At 38.8% G+C, this 9,669-nt stretch overlaps 1 non-coding gene across 1 annotated transcript; it reads left to right on the forward strand.

Annotated features, from left to right (window-relative positions):
- Positions 1-104, forward strand: LOC148577231 (small nucleolar RNA R71). The gene has a single exon (XR_015904456.1). It is a non-coding gene; the product is annotated as a small nucleolar RNA R71 (small nucleolar RNA).
- The last annotated feature ends 9,565 nt before the right edge of the window (positions 105-9,669 follow it).

Consider the following 9,669-nt stretch of genomic DNA (forward strand, 5'->3'; position numbering starts at 1 on the left):
ATGTCAGGTGGACACCTCCTTGTTAAGTCCTTGAACCTCTCCCATGCTTCATATAGAGTCTCACCATCTTGTTGCCTGAAAGTTTGGACCTCAGCTCTCAGCCTATTGATTCGTTGAGAAGGGTAAAATCTTGCTAAGAATTTGTTCACCACGTCTTCCCAAGTTGTCAAGCTTTCCCTTAGGAAAGATTCCAGCCATTTGGCTGCCTTGTCCCTGAGTGAGAATGGAAATAAGAGTCGTCTATAGGCGTCAAGATGAACACCATTAGACTTCACTGTGTCACATATTCTCAGGAAGGTGGTTAAATGTTGATTGGGGTCTTCTTGAACACTTCCTCCAAACGAACAGTTGTTCTAAGCAAGGGTGATGAGCTGTGGTTTAAGTTCGAGTTGTTGGCATGGATTGTTGGCTTTTGGATGCTACTTCCACAATTGCCTGGGTTTGGATTGATGTAAGAGCCCAAAACTCTTCTATCCTCCCCAGCATGATTTGCTCTACCTCCTCCCCCATGGTTGTGATCTTCTTCTTCATGATGGTTTTCCATGTTGTCTTCCATGTGTGTTTCAAAGAATTCCTCTTCTTCCTCAGCATCAACCACTTTCTTTCCTCTTGCCTCCCTCCTTAATCTAAGGAAGGTCCTCTCAGGTTCAGAATCGAAGGAAGTTGAAGCCCCGCTTCTTCTCCCTGTCATACAACCATCAAGTGCAAGCAAGAAAAGATAGGTGCAGAAAGTATTTGTGTCAGAATTACTGTTAGTTGTGGGTGATGTAATATATCAAACAGTTAGTGGGTTAGCAAACAGAATTGAAAATAACAAAGAAGAACAAAAGAGTAGACGGAGAAGGGAAGAAATTTAACTAAAACAAAAAGTAAATCACTCAAACAGAAAATGAAATTCACAAAATAAAAATGCTCAATCTAGTGATCTTCCAATTTAATCATTGTTGATGCACAATCAATCCCCGGCAACGGCGCCATAAACTTGATGCACGAAAAACTTGTCTCACAACAAATCTCCCTTCGGCAAGTGTACCGAATTTGTCGTCAAGTAAAAACTCACAATAGAGTGAGGTCGAATCCCACAGGGATTGATTGATCAAGCAACTTTAATTAGAAGAATGTTCTAGTTGAGCGAATCTAGAATTTGGGTTGAGAGTTGCAGAAAATAAAATGGCGAGAATGTAAATAACGGAAAAGTAAATGCTAGAATTAAAGGACTGGAAGTAAATGACTGAAAATAAATTGCAGAATTGTAAATGGGAATGGGGGATTTGCTCATAAAAGTAAATGGCAGAAGTTAAAGAGAATGGGTAAGATCAGAGATGGGGAGTTCATTGGGCTTAGGAGATGTTGCAATTCTCCAGATCAAGTTCATTTTCATCTCTTCCTCAATCAATGCACTCATTGATCTCCTTGGCAATCTTAAGTGATTGAATTACAATTTCTTGCAATTCAATCTCTCAAATCTTGATCAATAGCCAATTCCTTGGTCAATTGCTCATGAGAAGAGATGAAGTATGGTCACTGATTATACCACATGCATTTCCCAAATCAAGTATTGAGAGGGTTATAGTCACATACCCATCCAAACCCAATTTGGTCCAGCATGAGAAAGCATTTCTAGCTTGATCTCTTCATTCCTCTTTCAAGGTTCAAAAGAGATCCAAGTTTGAATAGCTTCTCTTCCAAGATAACTACTCAATTGGATGAAGATCGAAAGCTTTCAAGTAAAATCAAGAGAAAAGATAGAAGAAGAATAATGAAAATTAGTATTGATCCATCAAATTACAACAGAGCTCCCTAACCCAATGAAAGGGGTTAAGTTGTTCATAGCTCTAGAAAAATGAAAACAAAGATGGAGAATACATCATAAAACTAGAAAATGCAGAGAAAGTAAAATACAGAGAGTAGTTCCCTTTTTCCAGCCTCCAGAACTCCTTTTTACAATTCAAAGCTACTCCTATATATACTACTCTTCTCAGCTTCTAGTTTACTCTTCAAGTCTTGGGCCTTTGGATCTTGAGTTTGAAGCAGTTCTTTTCTTCATTTGGGCTTGGCTTTACTTGCAGAGAGAAAGTGCTAAGTGGGCGGAGACTTCAGCTCAGGGAGTTAGGGGTGTTAACATTTAGTGAAAGTATAAGTTCGAGAACGTTAGTGATACTTAACATTTTCACTAACGTTCCAATGTACCCCTTTGCCTCACGTTAGAGCCCACGTTAACTATGTTAACGTGGCTTCTAACGTGGCCTTGCCAAACTTCGAGAACATTAGTGACACTCAACATTGTCACTAACATTCCAGTGTGCCCCTTTTTGCTTCACGTTAAAGCTCCACGTTAACTAGGTTAACGTGGCTTCTAACGTGGCCTTGCCAACCTTCGAGAATGTTAGTGACACTCAACATTGTCACTAACGTTCCAATGTGCCCCTAGATATCACGTTAGAGTCCACGTTAACTAGGTTAACGTGGCTTCTAACGTGGCCATTCTTAGCCATCCCAACGTTAGTGACAATGTTGAGTGTCACTAACGTTGGTTCATCATTCATTCCTCATCGTTAGCTTCCACGTTAACTAAGTTAACGTGGAAGTTAACGTGGCTCCTTGGGGGGTTGTGTGGTTGCTTCCAACATTAGTGACAATGTTGAGTGTCACTAACGTTGGCGACAACTCTCACTTCTTACGTTAGCTCCCACGTTAACCAAGTTAACGTGGGAGTTAACGTGGTGTGTTGTATCCTTAGGCCAACGTTAGTGACAATGTTGAATGTCACTAACGTTGGCTTCTCTTCCCCCTTTAACGTTAGAGGCCACGTTAACTAGGTTAACGTGGGCTCTAACGTGGCCACTCATGAGTGTTTGCCAACGTTAGTGACAATGTTAAGTGTCACTAACGTTGGATCAACTTCCCTTTTCCACGTTAGAGTTCACGTTAACTTAGTTAACGTGACTCTTAACGTGGGCAATGATGGGTATGAGAGTGTCATTGGCAATCACTTTTCTCATTAACCTTGCAAGTTTCCTCCCTTTCCTTGCTTCCTTTGGTCCTGAAATCAAGCAATAGAGTGCATCAAAGTTCTAGTCCAAGTCATGGGCAATGCAACATACAATTTGTCACTAAACTTATGCAAAATCCTCATGAAATAATGTAAAATGCACAATGTATGCTTGAGTCAAGGTGTAAGTGAATATCTACCCAAAACTAGCTTATTTCCTAAGGAAATGCATGAAACTATCCTAAAAACAGTAAAGAAAAGGTCAGTGAAACTGGCCAAGATGCCCTAGCATCAGTGCTTTCCTTCCAATTTTGTATGTTTCTTTTCCATCTTTTAAGTCATTTCTGCCCTGTAAGGCCTGAAAGTACTCAACACACAGATCACGACATCGAATGGTAATAAAGGGTAATTAAAATTGATAGTTTTTAAGCATAGGAAACATGTTTTTTTCACATATATCACATAATAAGGAAGGGAAAGTAAAACCATGCAATTTACATGAATAAGTGGGTGAAGGATTGAATAAATCACCTAAATTGAGCACAAAATACATCATAAAATATGGGTTTATCAGTGAGCCCCGTCTAAGTGATTCCAAAGAAATCCGATGTTACTACAATCAAGGATGAGAATGGGGAGCTTATAGCCACAAGGGTCCAAAATTCATGGAGGGTGTGTATTGACTATCGGCGTTTGAACTTAGCCACTAGGAAGGATCACTTCCCATTGCCATTCATCGATCAAATGCTTGATTGCCTATGCGGTAAATCTCATTACTGTTTCTTAGATGGCTATTCTGGTTATTTTGAAATCCACATTGCTCCGGAAGATCAAGAGAAAACCACCTTTACATGCCCTTTCGAAACGTATGCGTATAAAAGAATGCCATTTGGCTTGTGCAACGCACTGGTAATGTTCCAAAGGTGTATGATGAGTATATTTGCGGATCTTTTGGAGCATTGCATGGAGGTATTTATGAATGACTTTAGTGTCTATGGGGTTTCCTTTGATCTTTTCCTAGACAATCTTGCAAAAGTATTAGAGAGGTGTACTAAATCAAACCTTGTGTTAAATTTTGAGAAATGCCACTTTATGGTGAGACAAGGTATTGTTTTAGGGCACATTGTCTCTAATGATGGGATCTCTGTTGATCCAGCAAAGGTCAATGTTATTTCTAGTTCGCCTTACCCTTCTTCTGTGAGGGAAGTCCATGCGTTTCTTGGCCATGCAGGTTTTTACCGGCGGTTCATTAAGGACTTTAGTAAGGTGGCACTACCTCTCTCTCGATTGTTGCAAAAGGATGTGGAATTTGATTTGAGTGAAGAGTGCATGGAGGCATTTGACAAGCTAAAAATTGCTTTGACCCAAGCTCCCATAGTGAGAGGGCCGGACTGGACTAGACCATTCGAGATCATGTGTGATGCCTCAAACTATGCGGTGGGAGCGGCGCTAGCTCAGAGCAAGGGTAAAATTCTTATGTCATTGCCTATGCCCCTAAGACTTTAGATGGAGCGCAGTCCAATGATACTACCACCGAGAAGGAATTGTTAGCTATTGTCTTTGCCTTGGATAAATTCTGGGCTTATTTACTTGGCTCTAAGGTGGTAGTATACTCAGATCATGCGGCTTTATGGTATTTGTTGGCCAAAAAGGAATCAAAATCACAGTTAATCTGATGGGTGTTGCTATTGCAAGAATTTGATATTGAAATCAAAGATAGGAGTGGTTCGCAAAACTTAGTGGCGGACCACTTGAGTCGCCTTGAGCACACAAAGGGCGATCCCACTCCTATCAATGATACACTCCCTCTTGAGGGCTTGCTAGCAATATCCGAGGTGATCCCTTGGTATGCACCTATTGCCAATTACTTGGTTGCTCGCACCTTTCCTCCCAATTTTTCTCAACATCAAAAGGATAAGCTCAAAAGCGAATCCAAGTTCTCGACATGATAACGGCAACTTTTTTTAACTTTTGTTTGAGACTTATTATTAACAACATTGTGTGTGAGGAAGGTGTGTTTTTTCAATGACATTGATGATAAACACTGGTGAATTAAGATTCTTTGCTGCTATGATTTAGCAATCTTAAACAATAAGCAAACTAGATCTCTTATTCCTTCCCGCTAGAGGACCCCTTTAAATCATGGGTCAACAAGTGTATGCTTTTTATTTTATTTCTCCTTATTAGGTACATATTTTGCCTTTCACTATTTTTTTCCTTTTTCTATTTTTTTATATTTTTAAATTTTAAGTCTTATTAGAACACTTATAAACATATTAAATATTTAACTGTAGAAAGTTTTAATGAAAAAGGTTAACTAACTGTAAGTTTTTTTTATGTTTTCCACTATTTTAACCAATTTCTTTAAAGGACTATTTAACTGAATTATTAAAAAATCAGCACATACAAAAAAATGGTTCATTCACTCTACCATGTACTACCAACAACCACTGGTTGTCTGGTTCTGTTAATTCAACACACTATCCCAATTCACATACACACACATGCATAGCAAGCTAGTGTTCAATGAATGAGCAACAAATGCAATGAACAGAGGGGTAAACTTTGATAGAAAGACAAGTTAACTATGAGGTGGATTGGTTAGTTTCTTTTATGTACTGCATTCTGATTTCTGAGTCTATGTTTAACCCTTTTCAGTATGTGTTTATATAATTAGACAGAAAATGAGTCAGAAAATAAAGACAGAAGCTTGCAATCTATTAGCACAGATGAATATAGTAGGAATAACTAGCCCCTACAGGTTTCAACTTTCAACTCTTCCATTCACACTCTTTTCTCTCACCAAGTTCCAACAGATATTATATTTCCTATACATATATTATCATAACGTCATTTAATTAAGTTTGAATATTCAGACTTGCTACTCATAATGTTCTTATTCTAGTTTAAATATTTATCCTTTTTCAGACCTTAGTGACACATAAAAGCTTTGGAAATAATATTGACATTAGGAAATAAACAATTACCAGTTGGAAATATGGATCATTTGGCAAATACTTCAAAGCAAACTCCCTCTGGCATGTGTATCTTGGATCTGTTTTGTGCAAAACACCATGTTCGTATCCAGGAATAACCTGGCGATCCAAAAGTGAATAGCCAAAACTGTATTAACAAATTTTCAATACTTCGCATTGCACTAACTCTAGTTACGAAAACAACCCTTATTTTGGAAGTATAAAAAATTGTCCCCTAGTTCTTTTCAAATCTTTTACAGAAAGTGTGAAATAAAAAAGAAATAAAAGAAATTAAAGGAATAAGAATAGGACTTACAAAGAACATGACTTTTCAAATGCATGGAGAGTCTACTTTCTTCCAAAGCTAAGCAGGAAGGGAGCGGCGCCGAACGAGTCAAGGGTTTGCAGAAACAGAAGGGAGCGGCGACAAAGGCTTCATCAACGGCAGGTTTGCGACGGCAACTGAGCGGAGGGAGTCACCGCTAGAGAGTCACCGCAGAATGAGGGTTAGGGGTGCCGGAACCGGCGGAGGCATCGCGAGCGTAGCTAGGTTCTTCACAGAGTGTCGTCGTCGCAGGAGTGGTTCGTCGTCGTAGGAGTGTCGTCGTCGCAAGAGTGTCGTCGTTGCAGGAGTGCCGTCATCGCAGGATTGATTCGCCGTTGCAGGAGTTAGGGCTTAATAATGTTTGAAGAAGGAGGAGTTAGGGTTTAGGGTCTTCGAAGGAGCTTCTGATGAAGGAATTAGTATACGAGCTCTTTATTCTTTAATCCCAAAAAGTCTTAAGTTACAAGAGACTCAAACATTTTTTTTTTTGAGGGATCCTTTTGGCCACGCTTTTGAAGCGTGCCAAAAGGCTTGTAGAAAATGGCTACGCTTTTCAAACGCTACAATAATAAATTTCTGTTGGCACGCTTTAAAAGCGTGCAAAAATCTCTCTATGGCTACGCTTTATAAGCATCGCAGAAAAAAAGTGGCTAAATCTCGCATCAACTGCCACCCTAAAAAAAGCGTGGCCATTGACCTTTTTCGCCACGCTTTTGAAGCGTAGCAATAAAAAATGTGGTCAAATCTCTATTCAAGCGCCACCCTAACAAAAGCGTGGCCATAGACCACTTTTGGCTACGCTTTTAAAGCGTAGCAAAAAAAAGCGTGGCCATAGGCCTTTTTTCTTGTAGTGAACGTTAGTGACACTCACCTTTGTCACTAACGTTGGATTAAGCCACTATGAGCCATGTTAGTTGCCACGTTAATTACATTATCGTGAAAGCTAACGTGGAGAAGAAGGATGATGAGCCAATGTTAGTGACACTCACCTTTGTCACTAACGTTGGAGATGGCTATCAATACCACGTTAAAAGTCACGTTAACTTAGTTAACGTGAACTCTAACGTGGGAAGTAGGGGTGTTTTGAAGTGTTAGTGACAAAGATAAGTGTCACTGATGCTCTCGAAGATTTGGCAAGCCTACGTTAAAGGCCACGTTAACTATACTAACGTGAACTCTAACGTATGGAGAAAGGGGTACTCTCAACGTTATTGGAAAAGGTAAACCCCAGTAACGTTTGCAAAGGGCCAAGAAGCAACGTTAGTGGTCACGTTAGTGCCACTAACGTTGAAGTTAACGTGGACATTTTTGGGTTAGGAACGTTAGTGAAAAAGGTGATTGTCACTAACGTTCTCGACCCCACAGTTTCACTTAATGTTAACACCACTAACGCCCCAAGCTAAAATCCATACCTACTGCACACTTTCTCTGCAAGTAAAGCTGAGCCCACTGAAGAAGATAACTGCTTCAACTCAAGATCCAAAGGCCCATATCCAAGACTTGAAGAAGCAACTAGAAGATCAGAAGAATAGTATAAATAGGGAAACTTTGAACTAGAAAGAAGCTTTTGGCATTATTAGAATTACTCTCTGTATTTTTTACTTTCTCTGCAACTTCTAGTTTAACTTTTCAGAATGCATTCTCCATCTTTGTTTTCCATTCCCAGAGCTATGAACAACTAAACCACTTTCATTGGGTTAGGGAGCTCTGTTGTAATTTGATGGATCAATAATAGTTTTCATTATTATTCTTCTTTCTTTTCTCTTGATTTTACTAGAAAGCTTTCAATCTTCACCCAATTGAATAGTTATCTTGGAAAAGAAGCTATTCATACTTGGATGTCTTCAAAACCTTGGAAGAGGAATGAAGAGATCATGCTAGAAATGCTTTCTCATGTTGGACCAAATTGGGGTTTGGATGAATATAGTGACATATAATCCTACCAACACTTTGATTTGGAAATACATGTGGTATAATCAGTGACCATACCTCATCTTTTCTCATGAGCAATTGGACCAAGAAATTGGCTATTGATCAAGATTTGAGAGATTGAATTACCAAGGAATTGGAATTCAATCACTTAAGATTGCCAAGGAGATCAATGAATACATTGATTGAGGAAGAGATGAAAATGAACTTGATCCAGAGGATGCAACATCTCCTAAGCCCGATGAACTCCCCATTTCTGATCTTACCCATTCTCTTTAATTTCTGCCAATTACTTTTATGATCATCTTCCCCATTCCCATTTAAGATTCTGCAATTTATTTTCTGTCATCTATTTTCAGCTCTTTATTTCCAGCATTTACATTTTCTGCTATTTACTTTCCTGCCATTTAATTTCCTGCAACTCTCAAACCAAATTCTACTTAGCTCAACTAGAACATTCTTCCAATTAAAGTTGCTTGACCAATCAATCCCTGTGGGATTCGACCTCACTCTTTTGTGTGTTATTACTTGACGACAATTCGGTATACTTGCCGAGGGAAATCTGTTGAGAGACAAGTTTCCGTGCATCAGAATCATATAGCAAATTTTATATCATTTCAAATCCCTAGATGTTAGCTTTCCAACGCAACTGAAACTGCCTCATTTGGACCTCTGTAGCTCAATTTATGGTTGATTGAGTGCGAAGAGGTCAGGCTTGACAGCTTTACGGTTCCTTCATTTCTTCATGAGTTCTCCCACTTTGCATGCTTTTCTCCTCACTTATTCCATCCAATACTTGCCTTATGAACCTGAAATCACTCAACAAACATATCAAGGCATCGAATGGAATTAAAGTGAGTTAAATTTAGCTATTTTAAGGCCTAAAAAGCATGTTTTCATATTTAAGCACAATTTAAGGGAGAATTACAAAACCATGCTATTTCATTGAATAAATGTGAGAAAAGGTGATAAAATCCCCCAAAATAAGCACAAGATAAACCAAAAAATCGGGGTTTATCAAATTTCCCCACACTTAAACCGAGCATGTCCTCATGCTAAGAATAAAGAAGGACAAGAAAAGGGTATGAACATTTATTCAATGCAAATAAACTATATGCACCTATCTATATGAATGCACTAAATGCAAGATGATTCTATCTACTTGATTAAAAGTAAATCAATCTCCAAGAACATATATAAGCAAGTAGGGCAAAGGTCATATGACGACTCACAAACTCTACCAATTCAAATATCAAAATGAAGTTCAAATAGACTTGCAAGAAGAAAGCTCATGAAAGCCGATAACAAGGAATTGAGCATCGAACCCTCACCGGAAGTGTATCCGCTCTAATCGCTCTAGTGTATAGGGTCGATCCATTCAATCCTCTTCTACTCATGCTTTCTAAGATTTGTTTTTCATCTAACAATTAACAATTATTCAATGCATG

Source organism: Arachis ipaensis, chromosome B1 (assembly GCF_059453495.1).
Source record: "Arachis ipaensis isolate K30076 ecotype BB chromosome B1, ASM5945349v1, whole genome shotgun sequence".
NCBI classification, from domain to species: Eukaryota; Viridiplantae; Streptophyta; class Magnoliopsida; order Fabales; family Fabaceae; genus Arachis; species Arachis ipaensis.